The sequence below is a fragment of the Octodon degus genome, unplaced genomic scaffold, assembly GCF_000260255.1.
Source record: "Octodon degus isolate 3935 unplaced genomic scaffold, OctDeg1.0 scaffold00081, whole genome shotgun sequence".
In the NCBI taxonomy this organism is placed as follows: domain Eukaryota; kingdom Metazoa; phylum Chordata; class Mammalia; order Rodentia; family Octodontidae; genus Octodon; species Octodon degus.
In genome coordinates, this window is record NW_004524657.1 from 3,807,500 (window position 1) to 3,829,513 (window position 22,014).

General features: G+C 42.1%; 1 pseudogene; it reads right to left on the reverse strand.

The window, feature by feature from the left end:
• Positions 1 to 17,482: 17,482 nt before the first annotated feature.
• The window catches only part of LOC101591282, a 115,593-nt pseudogene continuing 111,061 nt past the window's right edge, over positions 17,483 to 22,014 (reverse strand).

Consider the following 22,014-nt stretch of genomic DNA (forward strand, 5'->3'; position numbering starts at 1 on the left):
GTCACCTTGTGCCTAGCCTGACTCTTCTCCTTGTTTCCAGGACAAGTGTCCACGGGAGCACAGTGGATACTTCCTGTATTTACATACAGCTGAAGAGAACACATTTATTTTTTCTTTTTCTGGCAATGAGCAAATCACAGAAGCAGGAACAAAAGCTGAGATGATCACTGGCAATTACAGTCCTGATGTTCTTTGAACACTTCCAAATTTGTGCTGAAACATGGCCAGCCTATTATTATTTGGCTTAAGAGCAGGGGTAACTCTACATGATAACAAGAAGAAAGGATGTGGCTCAGCGCCAGCCACCTATGTTTTCAAGAAGATGTCAAATAGTGTTTTGTGGCGAGAAACCTGCAGAAGAATTTTTTAAACGTAGAGCAGTTTGCAACCACATCTGGTCCTGCTTAGCTGCACAGGGAGCCCTTCATAGACAGTTCTGTCCGACTTTGATGGCTGCCTCTTCTGATCCTGTCTCCTTCCTTTTTCACCAACTTCAATATTGGGTCACTAACAAATTAACAGGAAGCAGTGGTTGGAAGTACATTTTTATTGCTTTACCCTATTGGAAGAAAGCCATTTCATCCAAGTCATCTTGAAAGTTGACTTCAGAGTTATCTCCAGATTTGAGATAAAACTAATTCCTCCCATTAGGTTAAAAGATTTGGGGGCCAGGCATGTCCTGTGTGTGCATGTTATCTCGTTAACGCTGCTATGTGCTTTCCATGAGCCAGCCCGTGCTACCTTCTGGCTTTCTGATCTTCCTATCAACCCTGCGGAGTAAGAGGCTTTACTGTACAGTTTTTCCATGAGAATGCTAGGCACAGATCAGTCAGTGAATTGACGTGGTCACACACTAGCTAGCTAGCACAGGACCAGAGCGCAGAGTCTGCCACAGAGTTTACAAGCTTCCTTATGTATGCATACCTATGCTGGTGAGTTATTCCACCAGTTTTGTACCAGATAAAACAAATGCCAGGAGACAAGCTTCAAAGTAAATAGAAGTTCTAGCATTGTCCTTCTTGTAGCCCATGGCATATCTTAGCATGGCCTACCAGGGCCCCACAGAAGGAAAGCGCAATTTAGATGGAAAAACAAAATGAGCTGGAAATTGTAGTAACATTTAAAAGAAAAACAGCAGGACACTGAAAGCTAAAAAGTCAGGAATCTGATATTTGACAAGCCTGGGAGACCTGGATAATCTGTGTGCACTGCTCCAAGACAAGAAAGGCAGGGGTCAGAGTGTAAAGGTCAGAGAGTGGTGACATGCTTAGTGGAGGAGCGGGGGCTGAGGTGAAGCTCCTGGATGAGTTACAGTGGTCATGGTGAGCCTGGGATTCCAAAGGAAGAGAACCTGCTTGTGTCCAGTTCTTCCAGAAGTCCAGGGAAGTTTATCCCTTCCAGCAGCCTCTTCTTGGGTCTTGTTGGCCCAAGGTGAACTGCCTGCCCCTCTAGGATTAAATATGGTGGGTAGATAGGGGATACATTTGTCTTTTAAAACAATCTGGCCATATCTGGTGCTGAAGACACCAGATCTGCTTCTCTAAGACTGTGGAGAAAGCAGCAATGTGGTATCCCCATGTCCTGGGAGAGAAAAGGGGGATCCAGAGGGAGGGCCCCATGCAGCAAGACTGGCTGGGCTTATACGGGAAGTTTCCTGCCTCTGGAATTCAAATGCCACCCTATTTTTGTCTACCAAATGTCTTGTTTGTATGCAGTTTCATAATATTGTGCTTATCCATCTCATTTTAATTTCAATTTAACTTTTATTTCCATTCCAATGACTGTTGTCAGTAAAAGGAGAAAGAGGTGTGTGTAACACACTGGTATGGATTATAACTGCTGCCCTTGAAGGGTTTGCTCAGTGAGGCTCTCTTGGGGGCACACAGGACCTGGGTGACAGCTGTTTCGTACAAGTTGGGGGAACTTGAGGAACTTCCCCAAGCTCTAGGCACATCGATTTTCCCATCTGAGAAATGAGGGGTAATCACACATGTATGGCAAGCTCCTGTTAGGTTTAAACACTCTAGCACATGCAAAATACTCATTAAATTGCACTCCCTCCCCAAATCACAGCAGCTCTTGTATTAGGATCATAATCATTGCTATTAAGGATGAAGAGGAAATAAACCAAGAGAAGTTCTAAGGCCTTCTCTAGAAGCAAGGTTGAAGTGACCAGACGCAAGCAGACAGGAAGGCAGCAGGCACCCACCTCTGAGCAGGCTTAAGGTGCTGTGTCTCAGTCATTTGTGTGTCCCAGACATAACCCATCAGCTGGTTCTATTAGTGACAAAAGTGCTAGAGTTGCAAAGGACGGACATCGCACACCACCTTTTTTGTAGCACAGACTACACTTGGCTTACGAATCTGCTGATAACTAAGTTCCTAGCTGAGTGCTCTGCCCTGGGCATTCCCATGCCATTGATTTTAAACCTCGGAACAATTGAATGAGGAGTCATCCGTTCTGCAGATCAGCCACAATGCCCAAAGTCAGACCAGTGAAAAGGGACAAAATCCATATCAAATCAAGTCCAAGCTTTCTTTCATTTTTATTCTTTTATGTTTTATTTCAGTACAGAGTACTGAACCCAGAGGCATTCTGCTACTGAGCTACATCTCTATCTGTCTAGTTGTTATTTTGAGACAGGGTCTAAGTTTCCCAAGGTAGACTTGAGCTTCCAGTCCCTCCAGCTCAGCCTCCCCAGGTACTGGGCTTCCAAGTCAGCAATCACACACCCACTCCAGGTCTTTCTGCTGCATAATCACACATTTCCTGCAGTAGTTCTCCTGTGTGGTCCCCAGACCACTGCACTGGTATCCCTTGGGAATTTTATAGAACTGCAAATTCTGAAGTCTGGCACTCAGCTTGCTGAATCAGAAACTTGGACCCAGGCCCAGCAATTTATGTTTTAAGTGAGAAATAGCACATTGGAGAGTGAAGTCACAGGGTAATGGCAGCTGAGAAGAATATTCAGGGTTTTTGATTTGGTGGTAGGTTTTGGGAAGGGGGAAGAAGATGAGCTCAAGGAAGGGTCTCTCTGAAAGGGACAGGTGTCAGTGGAAACAGAGGTAGGAAAAGAAGGGTTGAATTTGGGGAAGGCTGAGACAAGCAGATGGGAACCCCAACGTAAGAGAAAGGGAGGGCTTGGATGAGCAGGGCAGGCCAGCATGTGACTGTTTTGCTTAATCTCAAGGACTGGAAAGGGCCCAGGCTTAAACCCATATCACAGCGTGCATGGCAGGAGCACAGCCCCCAAGCTCAGCCTGCAGCCTGAGGCCTGGGTACTAGGCCAGCATCTCCTGGGTACACGGAAGGGTCCTGCAAAGCAATGCCTGGTCACAAGCCTAGGAGCTGGCATCTGAAAGTGAACTGGTCTTCCACATGTGGAGGTGATCAGGCTGAGAGGAGGATCGGCATCTTTGCTTGGCTAGGAAATTTCCAGGACAGGCTGCACACAGTCCCCTCCATCCATCCTGCACCTGTCTGTCTTGTTGCCAGCTTCAGGATGCTGGAGTCTCCTCATAGAGGTGGTTTCTAGGTTCTTTCTATCCCAGGCAAATAACTGGTCAAAACAAGTATGAATGGTGGCAAAAGCTTCACTTGTATTAAAGGCAGGAAATAAGCAGATTTTGCATACCTAATTTGGGCCAAGTACAAACAGAAAAAAATGTCTTTATGAAGGCACAGGGTTGACAGCAATGAAGAGACACAATGGCTATTGTTGAAGGTAGTGGCCTGTCTCCATGTGCTCCACACTGGGGTCACACCCAAGAACTCCAACCCTGCTGAAGTTGTGGAGATAAGTCCCCTTGAGGGGCTTTGGTAACTGTTCAGCCATTGTCCTAGGGTTGGTAGGCCGGGCCTACTTTCCTACGTTCCTATCTCAACCTGCCCCTCTCAGATTTTGCTTCATTAAGAGTATTATTTATGTGTGTGTTTAGATTCTTACTTTGAGAGGTGGTCTTGCTAATTCACTAGTTTGCCCAGGGTGGGCTTGAACTTGCAATCTTCTTGCCTTAGCTGCCCACAGCTCTGGGATTACAGGAATGCACTACAGACCTGAGAGGGAACACCGCCTCACATCTTCCCTGGTCTTTTTTTTTTTTTCATTTTAATGAGAATTTTTTATTATTATGCTTTCTTCCCTGGTCTTGAAGCTTACCTTTATGCTCTGCTCTCTGCCTGTGCAACTGCAAATCAGTTTTAATTGCCAATCACAAAAGTAGGTCACAGACACTACATAGCTTCTCCTTCCTCCATCCTGGCTTCTCAGAGCTTTCCTGTTGGCCTCTGCCTGACCTCCTGAGTCCTGTTCCTGACCCTGGGCTCCAAGGCCCTTCTTCCACTCCTGGCTCCACCTCCTTTGGGTGCTTTCTACTGGCTGCCTTTATTGGTGTCCAGAAAGCATTTCAGTTTGCTCTCAAAGCCTGACTTTAGCACTCTGCTCCTAGAAGAGCAGCTGCAGATATTTCCCGCAGAGTGGTGTGGATAACTGAGCTATTGCCCCAAGATCTAGCATTCATATCTGCCTTAAGACACTCAGCCAGCTGTCAGCAGGACCTGCAGATTTGGATAGTAATAACCACACTGGTCTGGGTATCAGATTTGTTAACAGCAAGCAACCATCTGCTCTGATTTCTAATCTCAGTCTCATTTAAATTCCACATTGCCTGCTGCTCCTCCAGCGCTAGGCCCTGACCCACCATTTTTTTCATAAGGTGTAATTTGTCTTACTTCTTTGGTTCTCTCTGGGGAAGAATCTGATCTTGTCCTTTCTTGACTTTTGGCTTCAACACATCCATCTCAGTGCCTCAGATCCCAGTGAGCTAGCCCTGATTCACGATACAAACTAGGCTCCAGACTCCGGAAGAAGAAGGTGCCCTGGTAGGTTGGCCCTCAAAGTACAGATCTTTGTTTCCTCTCCCTCTTGTGGTCTGCGGATCCCTGCGAAGGTGGGTGGAGAGGAGACAGGACTCTGTGGTGTGCTTAGAAACTGGCGACATCCTTGCCAGCCTACATTTGATCTAATGATGCTGAAAAGAGCAAGTGGCCAATGCAGCCAGGCTCCTCTTTCCTTTTCTTTATAAGGCGACTTTGATCATAAGTGACAAGCTGTTTCAGAGTGCCACTAAATTTAAAATATTAGAGGCAGCCTACTATAATTTCCTTTATCCCTGTGATCCATGTCAAATGGATTAGAATATTTGATAAATGTTAGGTAAGGATTTGGACCTATTCATGGGCATAGTTAAGACACAACTGTGCAGTATCAACAGTCGTAGGAATCATAGGCAGGATCATCAAACTTGCTGACAGTAACTGCACACCCACTGTGCTCCCTGATTACTTATAGCAACTCAGAGCTCCTCCTTTTGAAAGGGCCTGGAGATCTGATGGAGAATGGGGAGCTCAGCTTGCCTATGGAGCATGGCCGCAAGCACGTGACTGGCCACGCTGCAAGGCCCTTTCAACTCAGAGTTACCTTCCTACTCTAATTGGTGCCACAGGCCTGGCCCTCAGCCTCCTCATGGGTTCATAGAACAGTCTTGTACAACTGCTCAAGTGGATTGGCCTTGGAAATGCTGAATCAGGTTAGACAACAATGACAACAATATCTACAACAACAAAACACAAAAGACTGGGGATTTATCACTCACAATTTAAAAGAAAGCTGTCAGACAGGATATATTTGTGTCAAGCTGACAAGCACAGCCATTGCATGGCAGCTCTGTGGCACTGTGGGAAGTGAGGAACTTCATTATGGTCTGCTTGCCTATTGGCATCAGACACGCAGCCCCATCATGTCAGCTTCCAGATGGGTCTGTCTGTCTGGATGGACTGGGCTCAGGCAGATGGCAAGAGGATCTGCTCTGCCAAACTGGCTTCTGGGACTGACTGTTTATGCTAAGTTAGCACAAAGTTAACCATGGCCTCTTTTGACTGTTTAGTTGCCAACCCATCAGTGAATTCTATCGCCCCATGAAAACCCTACCTTGGGGGTTATGCTAAGCCTCAGTGGCCAGCTCTAGCCTGTCTTCTGACTGAGTGCTGCTCACAAACTAAGGATACTATATATGTTTAAAATGGTTTTTAAAATGTCAAAAGAACAATATCTTATGAAGTGTGAAAATTGCACAAAATTCCACTTTCAGCATTTGTGAGCAGAGTCCAATTGGAGCAGAGCGTGGCCACTCACTTGGGCGCTGGCTCCAGATGCGTTGGGGCTGTGGTGACAGAGGAGTGGTTGGGGCCATAATGCTGTGGCCTAAAAAGCCTGAAATATTCTCCAGCCAGAGCTTTGCCAGCCCTTGCTCCAATATACATCAGGCAATGCATGTTTGAAGGACATAAAACCTTGATTACAATCTACAGCTAAGATACCCAATTCTTTGATCCCAATAGAGCAGTTACTGCATGCCAGGAGCCGGAGGCAAGATTCTCATTGAGTTCTCAGAGTCACCCTGCATACTGTTTCATGGCACCTACTTTGGGTAATGAGGAAACTGCGACTCTTCCCAAGTGCACCCTGTGACCCAAGCATGTCAGGTGGATGTGGGCACCCCTGTGTGGCCCTTTAAGAAAGTAAGAACAGTATGATCAACCTTTGAGAGCTGAATAATAACAGCAAAGTAGTGTACATTTTCTCTTCCCTATCGCTCAGCCATTTCACATTAAAAGAAATATAAAAGAGGTATTAAGAAGGCACAACCCATTTTCTGGGAAAACTATACTTCGAAAAAATCAGATTTTCTTTTATGAAAGGCAGCTGTTCGTTGGCAGCTTTAACACGATGCTAGCAAGTTGCAGGCTAAGTACTTTCTCTATTAAGAGAAACAACAGAGACAAAAACGCAGAATGTAAATAATGAGCACACTCACACACACACAGGGAGAAGAAAAGCTGTTCGGACCTCAGGTGTGCCATGCAGGGCGCTGTTTTCACACAGATGAGGAGACAGGGACTCTGGTCTTAAACAAAAACAACAACGCCCACGCCGGGCGTGGGAGGCCTGAGCCTTTGCCGGCTGTCAGCAGGGCAATGCCAGCGCTCAGCTCCAGCCTGCGTGGCCACATGGACGCCCACAGCAGAGCATAAGGCCTCCTGGATCCTCAACGGAAGTCATGGAGCCCCGTTTTTTTGTACACTACATTACCTGGCTTTTAAGTACCATGCAAGCCATGTAGCACTGATCTCCAGGATACACAGAGTCCGTGAGCGGACAGGACGGACCTCCAAGCTGTTCTTGGCAAACACACCACACCCCGAGGCGAGGCGTTACCCTCCCTGGGCCAGAGGACTTGGAGCACGCCCTGGAAGTCCTGAGCGTGGACACGCTAAGAATCACACGACGGGCCCAATTGTTCGACTGGTCCTGTGGCGCTAAATTGATGCGTCCTAGCAGTCTATGGAACAGGATTTGTTTTCCCTCAGGGTTCTGACTCCTGATTAAAAGTCTTTTCTGCCTTTTAAAATTCCTCTGCCAGGTCTGATGATTTCTGCCAGCTAATTTGGCTGGTGCTCTGCGCTGCCTCCTGTGCCTACCGAGAGAACATCAGGCCGGGAAGCCCCACGCAGGCACCCGTGCCAGCCTGCTCTTCCAGGCAGCTGCATCACCCTGCCTTGTCCGAGAGCCACCGAACAGACCCAGGTACTTGCTCTTCATCCAATTTGCTTTAGATGTCTTAGAAACTGGAAAGCAGTTTGAGCTGGGGGAGAAATCTATTTTTTGCTTCTATTGAATCACAATTCAAAATATCTTCCGAAGCTCAGCCCCAACTCAGCCAAAACTTTACTCCAAGGCCCTGAGAAGAAACCCGGGTCTGGAAGTCTTTGTCTAACTCTCTCTTGGTTTCCAAATGCAGGCTCAGTTCCCCTGGGGCTGTCACTTAGATAGGCTGCATGAGTCCTGAGGAACTGTGCTCAGCCTCATGAGACTGCCTGTGGGGACACAGCGCACTCAGCCTGATCCCCAGGGGCCCGATGCAGGGTAGCTAGCACATGGAGAGCCACAGCGTAAATTATGCATGCGTTCCAAGAAGCTTCTTTTTCTGTTTTACCAGTTTCTGTCCCAGTTGAGCTCCTGTCTGCACCTTGAGGCCAAATAGCCAAAAGTCTGAACTTTCCTAAGGAAATCCTGTTTGCATTTGTTTCTTCTTATATCTCCAATTTCTAAAACATAAAAACATTTTCTGTTCACATAAGGTGTCTTCAGATGGGAAAATTAAGCTCAATTTAAACACCAAATTGCTTCCTTCAATAAACTTCTGCCACATTTACAAAAGGTAAAAATATAATTTTAGAATGAAAAGCAAATTGCCCTTAGGTGCTTGGTACTATGTCAGCTGTCATAGAACACCAAAGCCCAGAAGAGGAGCCATGACCCAGTGAGTGTCGCATTGGGTATGGGCTGAAGAAATGGGGGAAGGGATAGGAAAAGAGAAGGCACAGGGTGAACCACCACTTCATGCAGTGGCCCAGACCTGGATTTGCCACTGAAGTCACTGTGAGCTGCAGACCCTTGATCTCATGCACCACAAGCTTCTTGCTTTTAAGGTGGGAGCAGGATGTAAATCGTTCAGCTCAAAGGAGGTGGGTGGGCAAGCATCAAGTCCAGCGTGCTCCCCCAGTGCACCTTGCTCACCCTGCTCCTTCACTGGGTTTTGACAACTCCAGACATTCAGTGCACTTTCTTATCCCCAGTCCCTCATGTCAGCTACCAGTTCTGCTGCCCAGTCACTTCCCTGCATTTGCCTGCCACCTTCTGTCCCCAGTCCTGGCTCTGAGCATCTTTCATCAGATCCCTGCAACTGTCCCCAGATTGATCTCTCGTCTCCCTATTTATCCTTCTTTACTGTGTCATTTTCTAGTTTAAAATCTTTTTAAGATTTCCTATGGTCCAAGAGGCAAACTAAATTCTGTTTCTATAGTCGATGTCCTACCACTTTCTCTTCACTGTCACTCGGCTGCCTTCACAGGGTTTCAACAGATACCATGCAGGACCTTGGCACTTGCTGGAAGCCTTTATTAACCCACTCCAATCTTTACCAATGTAATTCCTTCTTGCTTTCCAGCAGGAGGGTCAATAATTGTCTTTGGCCCTGGCTCCTGCCTTCTGACCAGGACCCCATTATGTGACACATGAGAACCTTGATGTCAGCTCATCCCTCTTCAGCACCTGACTTGTAGCACTAAGATGGAAATAGTAATAGATCTGCTATAAGTAAATGAAGTCAACATATCTGAGGCATTTAGCAAGGGCCCAGCACATCATCAGCTCCATCAATGGCTCTGGTCATTGGGCATTACTATATGTAGAAGTAATAGTGGTGGGTGGGTCTGTGTAGGAGCTAATGACATAATGAGAACACACTGCCTAGCTTTGAGTCTGGATTTTACCAGCCTTCTGTATTTATAAATGTTTCTTACTTTCTCAGTGTTCCTATTTCTTTATTCATAAGTGAAGCATGAAAAGTAGACAGTAAATTGAGGATTGGGTGAGTGGGCACAAGGGAAGGGTATGGAATGGTGTTAGGCACGCATGGTGCTTTACTTGTTCCTGGCTGGTACTCACTTTTTAGATAAGCAGAGCTTCAGAAAGGCTGTGAGTGTTTTGCAGGGTCATCAAAGAGTTCCAACCATTTGTTCAAATGTAACATAGCAGCAATGACACATTTAGAGGCATTACTATTAGCCCTCAGGCAATTGGAGGGAATTGAACAAAGATTTATCACCAACACTTTACTGATTTATGGGACAAGTCACTTTTACCTCTTCATTAAAATAAATTAACCCCACTGCAATATAACATGTGCCTGGTTGAGCAGCCTGGCCAAATCTCTTCTATGGAACACAAGCTTGATCTCATATATCACCCTGGATGATTTCCCATGACTCCCAGTTGGGATTGTTGTGGGATCTCTGGGAGCTGCTCCTCTGGGGGCAGGATGACAGATCAGTTCCCAATTTCAAGGTCTGGTCCTCAGACCATATATTTTAGCCTCAAAATCATTACTGGCTCACTCTGAGAGGGTCAACCCTGTGATAAATTTACTTTGATCAAATGCACATGAAACAAAAGTACAAATTGCATTATGTAAATTCATTACATAATAATGGAGACCTTATGTATTTTTTAGCATTGCCTCTTACCAGCATTTGTAGTAACAATAGAAATAGCTATTTCTTACTGAACAGTAGAAATTGCTATTTCTTTCTCTGGGGTGCTACCTATGTATAATCTCCTTTAATGTCAAATAATCCCTACAGATATATACTTTAATCCCCTGGAATATGAAAATAAATCCATGATAGTTTAAATAATTGCCCTAAGGTCATAATATTATTGGTGAACTTTCTTTCAATTGCTAGGACAGCAAATCAAGGAAGACTTGCTTTAGAACAGTGGGACTGGTAGTTAAAGATATATAGGCTCGTCAGCCTGTAAAATCGCTAGAGTTAGAAATGCTGCTTGACTGAGAGACTTGGGGACAAGATCACACTTTCCTCCATATCACTAGGCACTGTGTGATGGGTAAGTTTAATTGTATCAGCTTTCTTGACTTGGGAGCTGCCTGACAGATTGGAGGTACACACTTCCTAGTGTGTCAGTGGATTAGGGAGCTGTGGCCTGAGGGTTTATGTTTGGTCCCTACCACCTTCCCTTTTGGTGGCTTTCTCCCTTTCTCTGGTTTCTGGCCACCCTGAACCAAACGTCTTTGCTCCATTAAACCTTTCCACCATGATATTCTTGCCTTGGAGCCACATTCCATGTATGTAATCTCCTGAAAATGTGAACCAAGATACACCTCTCCTCCTTTGAGTTATGGGTATCTGTGTTGCATCTAGCAATAGAATGCTGGATAATACTGGGTGTTCCCTTGTGCCTGGGACTCCCATACAAACCTTGTTGCCCCACTGGTTTTCTTTTGTCAGAATACATCAGGGAACCTGTTACTTGGCAATGGGAGTGGGAAAATGCAGGCAGCAGACAAAGCCACAGGTTTAGTGAACTCTGCATCTATAGTCATGTGACAGTATCAGTGCATGGGGAAACCCTGGCTTCTTGTTCAAAAGCTTCTGCTACTCTACATGCCACTAATCCTTCCACATGTCCTTCCACTTGCCCACAGGTGTGGTGTGGATCAGGCATTGTGAAGAGACCATAATATCAACCCACAGGCCCACCCTGGACACAATGACTGAAAGGTATTGCTGTCTACCAGGCTTTGCAAAAGTTGGGAAAAACAGATTAGAATTTCTGAGTTCTTTGTGTTTAACAGTTCTCACTTCTTTGAGTTTTCCCTGTGCAAAGGAAAGGTCTGAAACACTGAAATGGAACGTGAAGCTCACAGTGCTCCCTCCATATTCCTGAAGCAGGCTTTCCAGGGGAGAGAGCTCTCATTGCCTCCATCAGCAGAACCTCAGTGCTGTCACGGAAATGGCATCTGAGTCACTCTTCTCATTCAGCTCTCAGTTTCTTTCCTCTGCAAATACATTTATCCCAAAGGAATAAAAATATCCATGGAAAAAGGGACTCTGATGTCAGTATTGACTCATTCCCTGGCCCAGAACTCCCTTTGATTAAATATCATTCATTGTCAAACTTGACTTGAACAGAGACTTAAAAAAATGGCCTCTACAGAAACCACTTACAATTAAGTAACCCTTCTTTAAATATGAGGAACTAAATCTTAGCTATTACCTAATTACTTCCTGGAGCCAGACCTGCTGCTCATTTTCTTAGTGGGCCGTACCTTTGGAGATGGCTTAGGTAAAGGTCATTCTACATAAGCTGCCTCAGGTGAAGGACACACACAGGAATGTATGTACATCTGTATGTACATATGTATATGTATATGTATGTGGCCAGTTTTGAAAAACTTGATGAAGAATCACTGAAAACCTAAGTTTCCTTTGAAAGGTAAAAGATAGTACTACCTCAGACCACTTTGTTCTGTGCATGTTTTAAACAATTTATGTTTAACTTTTTAGGTTACCGAGAAGGGCTAATGTAGCCAAAGGTAACTTGGGAAACTGAGCTTCTCAGTGTATATTACAGCATGAAATTAGCTGTGTAGAATTCTCCAAAATGAATGTATCACTGGAGCAGATGAGATGCTGCTGCACAGCTTGAATTTCTTTCTCCATCGTTTTCAGGGAAACCTAAAATTTCAACTATGATGGCTCATTGTTTGTGGCATGAAGCAACACTATGGAAGATAAGTAAACATCACTCATGTCCTCTTGGTATCCTAGAAATAATCAGTGCATTCTTTCAAGGCAGTTTTGGAAGTACCATTTGCCCCTTAGTTCACATCATGAACAGTCATTTCAAATCTACATGTCCTTGGTCAACAATATGAGGCCTAGTGTAATGACCATTTAACCTTGAGAAACAGCTAAAGTACCCAAGCTAATCTATGAAAACCAGGATGAATGGTGGTGACCTCGCATAGTTGCAAGAGAGTCATCAATGAGATTTAGTACTATGAGTCCCAGCAGTTAGCACAAGGTAATAAATACTAGTTATCATGGCCATACAGTATGATAAATCTCAAAAGGGAAACAGTATCCTGAAGGAAAATCATAGGTCCACATCAATATTAAATAGCATCCCCTGTGAGTTTATAAACACAGGATCTCAGCAGGAAGGGTTGTATGTGAATCACAGACAAGGAAGTGCTTGACATAGTGTTCTCAAGGGACTTAGCAGAATGCTTTGGACATGTAGCAATAATTAGAAAATTCTATGCTTTTATATTTTTACATATTCCCATACTTAATGGTATCTGAATTAATGCGCATACACATAGTCACAATATATATATATATATATATATATATATACATATATTGTGCACACACACACACACACACACACACACACACACACACACACACAGAGTCCCAGATCCTGAGCCCACCTAGGAGTTGACTTTCCTGGACTTAGGCAGGCAGAAGTTAGCAAGGCACATTCCAAGAAACTTGCCCTTACTTTCTTGTGTATCTGTTTCTTCTTTATTAACTGACTTCTGTCAGAATGGTAAATAACCTTGAGCAGAGGAAAATTCACTAAAATGCCGATCTGTACATACTCCCACCATCTCAGAGTTCACCTGACCTGGTTGAAAGAAAACTAACCCTCTATTCACTCTTAGCCGGTTTACCCTTCAGACAGTAACAGACACAGGAAAATTATGTTTCCAGGTAACCTCTTTGAAAAGCAGTTGCTTCTCTTGTACTTTCTTTTGCACTTGGCCTAGTAGCCTGTTTGGTTCAGTGGAGGTCCCATGAGGTAGCAATGTGATGTTCACTATCACATTCCTGATGTCTCACTGTGCTTGCTTAGTGAACAGATGAGTGGATGTTCCATCGCACTTCTTGTTAGCCCAGATATTAGCCTCTGAATATCCCAAATTCTGTTCTTCAGGTCACTTCACTTATGAAGATTTAGCTGAAATTTTGTGGCTATCACAGGAGAATAGAGGTCACAGGTGCCCTTCACCTTGCTCAGGAGAGGAATTCTGGTGCATTGTGCTCCTCCAGCCCCTTCCAACTTTGGCTTCCTGCTGCATAGACGTTCTCTCCATTTGTCTTTCTTTTCTTGCATAAAATTTTCAGTTCCAGTCTCTGCCCACTCTCATTTAGCTCCTCAGATTATTTTTGACCTCAGATTATATTTATCTCATTTTTCTAAAAGTTTATGGCAAAGGAGGAGTACTATACATGCCTAAATTATGTGCAAATTGCTTGCAATTATATATGAGACATTCCTGAGTCTAAGGAGCTGTCATGGTTTGGAGTTTTTGCAAGGGAAAAATTATAATACAGGACATATTTTATAAGATTTTTTATAGTCACCTAAAGAATCATATACAGAGTGTAGGAAATTGCTCCATACAATAAAGACCAAAGAATTCAGCTGAGGTTCTGGATCTTAATATCCTGCATGAGTCCAAGAGCCTATAACAATACCTTTCACAAGTCCAATTGGAGACCTAGAGCTCACAACAATGTCTCATGCAGGCCCACTTCACAGATCTGTACTGGAAAGACTCAAAGATCAGTAGGAGAAAGCTAGAAAGTCTATGCCAGCAGGATGAGGGATCTGTGTTAGCAGGCTGAGGGATCTGAGCTACAGCCAGGAAGTAATGCTCAAGGTAAGAACCAGAGATCCCCCAAATACCACAGCTATCCTCAGCAACAATGAGGTCCAGAGCTCATCCAGCCAGAGGAAATCCAGGTTCCCATCAGGAAAACCATTGTTACAAGCTTCTCTAGAAAGGTGAGCAGTGTACTATGTTCCTCTCCAGAGATAGAGTGATGCTCAAGATGAGGATCAGAGCTCCCCAAAAATGAACTGTCACCATTCAGTGACAAAAACGTTCCAAGATCCTCATCCAATAAGAATGGCCAACTTCATCAGGAAAGCCAGCATGAAAAGGTCCTCAGCAGAACAGCCCAAAAGAACCAACAGCTTCCAACACCTCCAACAACTTCTCCCAACAGCTTCTCTAGTTCTGCCTCTTATGGTACTGGCAACAGTCCTCAGGTGGGCCTTCCGTACTGAGCACCACACTAGTTCAGTTCACCTGGGTGTGACAAATTGATCACCACTTAACAGTCCATTACAGGACCTTTGATCACTCCTGTCCCTAGTGTTTAGTCCTCCTAGCAGTGCTCTGGGCCATTCTTTACCTTCTATCCTCCTTCCTTCCTCTAACTTGTCCAAATCCAGCACATCTCCTAGTAAATTTCTGGGGTAACGTTTCCACTGCCTGTTTAACCTTCTTCTGGTCTCATCTTTATCTATGGCTACTATTGCTTGCCACAAAGAAAGGTTCTGTATGAGAGGACTTCTTTGGTTAGCTTTTTTCTTTCTTCTTCCTTTCTCTCTCTCTCTCTCTCTCTCTCTCTCTCTCTCTCTCTCTCTCTCTCTCTCTCTCTTTCTTTCTGTCTTTTTTTTGGCAGAACCAGGGATTGAACTCAGGCCCTAGCGCTAGCCAGGCAAGCACTTATTCTACTGAACTATCTCCCCAGCCCCTCTTTTCCTTTCTTAAAGACATGATGTCTTTGTTAGATTGTCATCATTAGCTAGAATATTCCTCTGCATTCATTGGTATTTATTTTAATAAGTGCTTCAGCATGGCTTCAGTCATGGCTACTATACTGCTCTTCTTTATGCTTTGGTAGAGAGGAGATAGTTCTTAGCTGCTCTGTGCTAGTTCATTCTCTGCAAAGTCTAGTGATACCTGACATCTACCTGAACAATAAGGAAGCTTATCTGTCCTGGTTTCTTTGAGTTCAAACTGAAAATGTTCTCCCAAGGTGACTGTGGCTATTTATGCATCTCTTGGTTGCCTTCCTGGACATTAACCAAAAGTGAAATCTAATTAGTGCTTTTTCTAGACAGACTCTATCCTTCCTCTTGTTAGCTCCCTGATGTTTTAAAGCTTCCTCTGATACTACAAATGCTTTTCTCACCTATAGTCTATGTTGGTTTAACTGTTATCTGCCCCTCTGTAATACAACAGTTCCATTGCTCATCCACATGCCTCTCTTGATTAACACATGCCAACCTCTACTTACACCTTACTTTCATTTGATGGTCACTGTCAGTAAATCAAAGAAACACAAATAAGAATATGATTGTGAAATTAATTTACTTAACAAATATGTATTGTAAAACTAAAGTGTACCACATATTAGGGTAAGCACTATGTGAGATTGATACTGAAATTAGACATAAATCCAGACTGCAGTGGCTTAGAGTTTGCTAGAAAACAAAATGTGCATAGAGAAATCTATAATATAAGCTGCATGGTGATGGCTAAGGTCAGTATAGATGAAGCACTGCAAGGGGTGAATTAAAACCCTGTGTATCTCCTAAATGATGCTCTCTTGTGGCTCTTTAATCATAACTTTAATCTTTGGGCAAGTCATTATTTGCTAGGCTATTTTTGTCTATCAAACAAGGTACTTTTGAAAAAGAATAGCTCTTGCTGCTCTTTCTGAATCTATTTTTCTGCTTAGCGTTCTGGGGATGTTTTACTTAAAACTGCTCCTAAGTATACAAGGTAGCTCAATGATATTTACCAAAGCTATGTCCTGGATGAATGGCAGCTAACACCAGCAGCTAACATCAGGATAACAATATAAGCAATGAGAATATTAAGGTTTGCTTTTATGACCTGGAAATTTTTCTCTTAAAGGTCATTCTCTGCCTGTATAAATATGAGAGGCATCTTCTCTAGAGATTTCATCAACATAGAAGATGGAAAGAACATTGAACTTGACTTAAAAATATCCCTAGATGCAAATTCCTTACATGCTACTGATGGGCTTATCACTAATACAATGACGACTAATTATCTCACTTAACTCCTCGGAAATCCATCTGCATGGTGAGGACAATAGTAGAATTATTAGGATCAAACAAAACAAGCTAAAATATTTCAAAAAAAATAGAAAGCATCTTATGTGCATTAGCAATACAACCAAATGAAAAAGTCTGAATACATTAATGAGAAAATAAAACTTCAGCTTCAAATAGCAAAAATTTGTGAAAATATTGGTGGGAAAGTCATCATTCTGTGTATTTAGAATGGATTCCTTCATATCTGTTTATATTATATCAGGGATGACTTGTGTTACATACACAATGTGCCCTTTTTGTCAGAACTGCATGCAACATTTATTTTTCTACAAACATTCTGAGTACACAGTGATTTGCTCATTCTTAAGCTTTGCGTGAGGACTCATTTATCTCAGAACTAGAGTTGATTTTATGAGACACACAGAACACAGCAGCCAACACCAGCAGCTAACAACAGGAAACAATATAAGCAATGGCAATGCTAAGCTTTGTTTTTATGAAATGGACATTTTTCTCTTAAATGTCATACTCTGCCTGTATAAAACATTCTGTGCACTTTAATAACTGAAGTATCTAGCTGCATAATGTATTTTACATTAATTAATTGAATACTATGCCATCCATTCAGGACATAGATCTAGTAAACATCATTGTATTACCTTGTGTATTTAGGAACAATTTTAAGTTTGAAGCAATTGTTGAGCCACATCCCCAAAGCCCTAGTGCAATTCATACCCTCTCCATTGGCTTTGTGTGTGGAAAGAGTACCAAGTAGTTTTCAATAAATCCTCAGTACAAAGCATCTCTCAACATTTCAAGCCACAAAGTTATTTTTCTCTACTCTTAATGTACTGAAGAAATGAAGAGTTTTACAACTTTTCCCTCTGGCCTATTCAAATATGTAATAAAGGCACTTTCACTTTATTGTTAATTTTACTTTTTATCATTTTCCTTTATATTACATTCATAACTGAAGACAGAGAATAATGGGTTACCATTATCTTTAAAATAACATAATATATCCACAGACAACTGTATTATTCATTGTCTCTATCCTTCATATCCTTCCTGACTGTTCTCTCAAGCCCGGGATGAAACATCATTGTGATTTACCCCTTGTTACTCTTTTCCTGGGCCAGGTGTTTGTCCAAGGAAAACTCCAGTGCCAAAAGTTCCAGAGTCTGGACTATATCCTCGTCAGAGTACCCACATCCTGGATGAGGCAGGTACAGATGGTGTTAGTGCCGTTCTGTGGGGTGTAGGATGTGTGTGTGTGTGTGTGTGTGTGTGTGTGTGTGTGTGTACAACTCTTTCTTACATCACTATCGTGGACTAATAGTGCCAGCTCTGGTAGTGGTACATAGTGGAGAAGTAGGGAGAGACAGACTGTCTTCCTGGTACCAAACACTATAAACTAGAAAAAGTATTTTTAAACACTTAGTGCACAAGAAGTCATCAAAAAGTAGGCACATATCTGAAAAGATTTACTCAGGAAGTACTGATTTATTGGTGAAGAATGGTTTGTGGTCTTGACTCTGGCCAGTCCTGCTCCTCCCACTCCCAAACTGCTGAAAGGCATAGCTTCACTGAGCAGAGAGGGCAAGCTCAGGTTACAGTGGGTTGCAGAGCAGCCATAGAGTTTACAGGAGGGCTTCACAAACAAGAGTTATGAGATCTATGGAAGAATGAAGAAATGTATAAGAGTTATTTTGGCTGCTGGCTCACTGACACATAAGCCATGTAAGCCTGTGTGAGGCCAGGGAACACAGGAAACCCAAAGAGATGTGTGACATGCTCTGCCTGTGAATGTGTTCCTCCCAGTTAGGGTCTCTAAGGGACTAAGACTGACAGTATCTAGTGTTGGTACAATGTTGGTATCAGCAGGAACCCTTTGTACTATTAATGAAAATGCAAAATGGTGCAAACACTGAGGAAAACTCATTACCAGTTTCTTTTTTATGAGCAGAATATATTTATTGGGGAAAAGAAAGGTCCTGTCCCAGAGAAGGACAGAAGGCTGGTCCCTAGGAAGTGGGTTGTCCCCAGGAAGCTATCTCTTCCAGTGAGTTTTATAAAGTAAAATCACACAGTGAGGTGGGTCTAAGATAGTGGAGAACATGGGAACTTGCTTAGGTGGGCATGAGGTGGGACAAAACTATATTCAACCTATGAGATTACAAGCACCATTGCTGAGGTAAAATTGGTTCAATTCAGTACCAAATGGGGAAGTGAGTCACGTAGCAAGAGGGCATGAATAAGGGACAGGGTCTCTTCCTGTTGGGAGTTAGGTTAGTGACTCATTTGGTCTCTTTCAAGGTGATTGACCTATTTAGATTATCAATAACTGATGCCCATCCCTAGGGAAATATGTAGTTGTACTTGTTTCCTTTTTTGTCCTAGGGTCTGTCTCTTCCACATTGCAAAGTCTCCTTGTTGTCCATCTTGTCTCCTTGAGGGCTAGACCTGTCTGACTGCCTATAATATTTCCATCTAATTCCACTGCCTACAACATTCCCCAACCCCCCCCCCAAAGAAGTAACCCTAACTTCCATGAGGGAACCATGGGCAATGACCTCCCTGGTTTCTTCAGGGTGAAAGGGTTCATAGCTGTTGACCACATTGCCAGCTTTTTTAAACATCAAAATTAAACTTACCACATGACCCAACTGTTCCACTGACTAAGAGATCTGGGAATCTATAGTTGATAAACAATTTTATGGAAATGTGCCTAGTGGTACTGCTCATAAGCATCCCCAAACTAAAGACACATATGTTCATGAAATACTGGATGGATCAATAAAACATATGCTATGCATACAAAGAGCTATTGCTCAGCAATAAAAGAAGAACAAACTGAGATATTCACAATTCAGGTAAATCCAATAAACTTTATTCTAAGTAGAAGAAGCAAGGCACATGAGTTTACACTCTATTGTTCCCTTTAGCAGATATTCTACAATAGGTAAAAATGGAGTGATAGGAAGCAGACTAAGGGATTGCAGGTGACCTCTGGTGGCCTTGACTATTAGCTAACGGATGCTGGGGAACATTTTGGGGGTGAGGGAACTGTTATTAACTTGATACTGCTGCTAGTTGCAGGGCTATATGCATTTACCAAAGATCATCAAACTATGCACTTAAAATATGTGAACTTTATTGCATGAAAGTTACACTTTTATAAAGTTATAAAGTGATTAAAATTCTTTGTGTATTGCCTAGTAATGTCTATGAGTGAGTGAGGGAGGTATATAAAGACTTCTACCCTTTGGTTTTAGGTCCTACTTTACAATTTCTCATTTATATTAATTTTGATTAACTCAATTTCAATTTCTGTCCTTACATTTCAAACTCTATTTCAGTTTCTGGGAGAATCACAAACGTGTTTGTACAGCACTGGGTTGACACCCGAGTCTCAGATATCATATATTACTCATAGTATAAACTGTGAATTTAATTTATGAGATGAATATTGCCATAATCTGATTATGATCTTCTATTTTCCTATACTTCCACTTGTATTTTCCAGGCATTGAGTGTCTTATAAGATAAAATTATAAAGAAATAGCCTGTATTTCTATTGAAATACAATTTGGTCATTATAGGACAGAACTTAGTTTTCTAAAATTCCATGTCACTGGATGCACAACCAATATGAGGGGACTCAGAAAGATGTGTGGCATTTTGTAACTACCTCTAAAGTAAGGCTGACCATCAACATGCTGTCTGATCATATGGAAGAGCACCTTCACCCAGTTAAAAATTTAGGAAGCAAAGTGAATACAGGGACCTTTGTATTTCTAATTCAAGATTGTGAATTTCAGTTTGTGTTTTAATGAACTTTTATAATTCAAATGTTAGGGATGGACAAATGAATAGAGGGATTTGTTCTAGTAGTGTTTGTAAATATGATACCATGTCTGCATCTTGTACAACAAATAACCACTAGGAAAAATGTATGCAAAGTGTTAATTATTGAAACAGTCCTACCAATTTTGTTTGAAACTTTCTCATTGTTATTTGTTTCTCAATAAAATTATGGAAAAAATAAAAATAAAATAAAATAAAAATGACAAAGGACAAAAAGAGGAATACAAAGGTCAAATTACATTGATATAGATGGCAAATTTTGATATAGTTCTTAAGTCAGACACACAGCTTAAATGTGACATGGTTTCCTCTTAGAAGAGAAACTTACTTTATAAATGAAGAGCAAAATAAACTATAGGCATGTAGGAAGTAGAGAGGTAGATGCTTTTCCAAGATGTTGTAGTTGTATCTAGATGTCCCCTCAAAGCCTCATTTGGTCATAGGTGGTAGGTTTCAAAGGTGACTGCATTAGGGCATCATACTGGGATGAAAGATGTGATGCTGGGATTAAGGGGGAGGATAATGGAAATCACATCCTGGGCACCAGTGGTTTTGATCAACAGGCTTACATCCTGGATGGATATAAAGGGACAAAGGGTAGGCAAGTGCAGGTGCTCACTGCTTTTGCCACATCCCACCTTCCTGCCCACTGTGCCACAGACTCGCTTTCCTCTGTGAAGCTCCACTGAGATGCCTCCTTGCTTTGGAACCAGCCAACTGTGAATTGAAACCTTTACAAACCATAGATTAAAATAAACCTTTCTTCCTTTAACTTTGTGTGCCAGGTATTTTGTCTGAGTGACAAGAAAAGTAACTAAGTCAAAAGGAATAAAGGCTCAAGAGATAGAAAGGGGAGAGAGAAAAGAGGGAAAGAGCTGACAAAGGGAATGAAGATGTGCTGTGCACACACACCAGCACCACAACCACTGAAACACTAGGTGCTACGAACACAGACTAATTTTTTTAAAGCCCTCAAGAACTGCCAGTGTTTGATGGTGAAAGAACTTGCTTCCCCCTCCTGCGTTAGTGGCAATGAAGCACACCATATTGGAATTCCATATCCTCCAGAAATGCACTATAAACAGCCCATACCAAAACATTATATGATGTGGCCAACTAGAAGTGATAAATTAAATTTCTAATTTTGAATATTTACCTTACCTTAAAAGAAACAATGCAAATACATTAGCAATTTTACTAAAAATTGAAAAATTAAAGGCCAAATCTAAAGAAAGTAGAAGAAAAATTAATATGAGAATGAATTTGTTTTAAATTAGAATTAAAAATCAAATGATTCACTAAAATTAGTAACCATCTCATTAACATAATCTATGTAAATTTACATGGGGAAAAAAGGACAATTTAAACAAATTACAATGAGTTATTTGATACAATGAAAAGAAACTTGACCAAACTTGCAACAATGAGAAATTTAATGTTATTAGGAAGCAGTTGAAGTGATTACCAATATGTAATGACTGTTTGGATAATATGTTGATATAATTGTTGCAAAATGGATCATTTTGTAGGAAGACACAGACTGCAAATATTTTTTAATTCATTTTAATGAAAAAAAGATAAAAGGGCAATGAAACAGTTTCAAAACATGTTAGTAGAACAGTTACAATAATTAATACATTGTATATTGTTGTCTTCATAGAAGTTATTCAGAGGACAAGATGCAGACATGATGTCTTGTCTAAACAATATTAGTACAAACACACACACATATATGCAACTATATATAACTGTCTTGTATATATATATTTATATA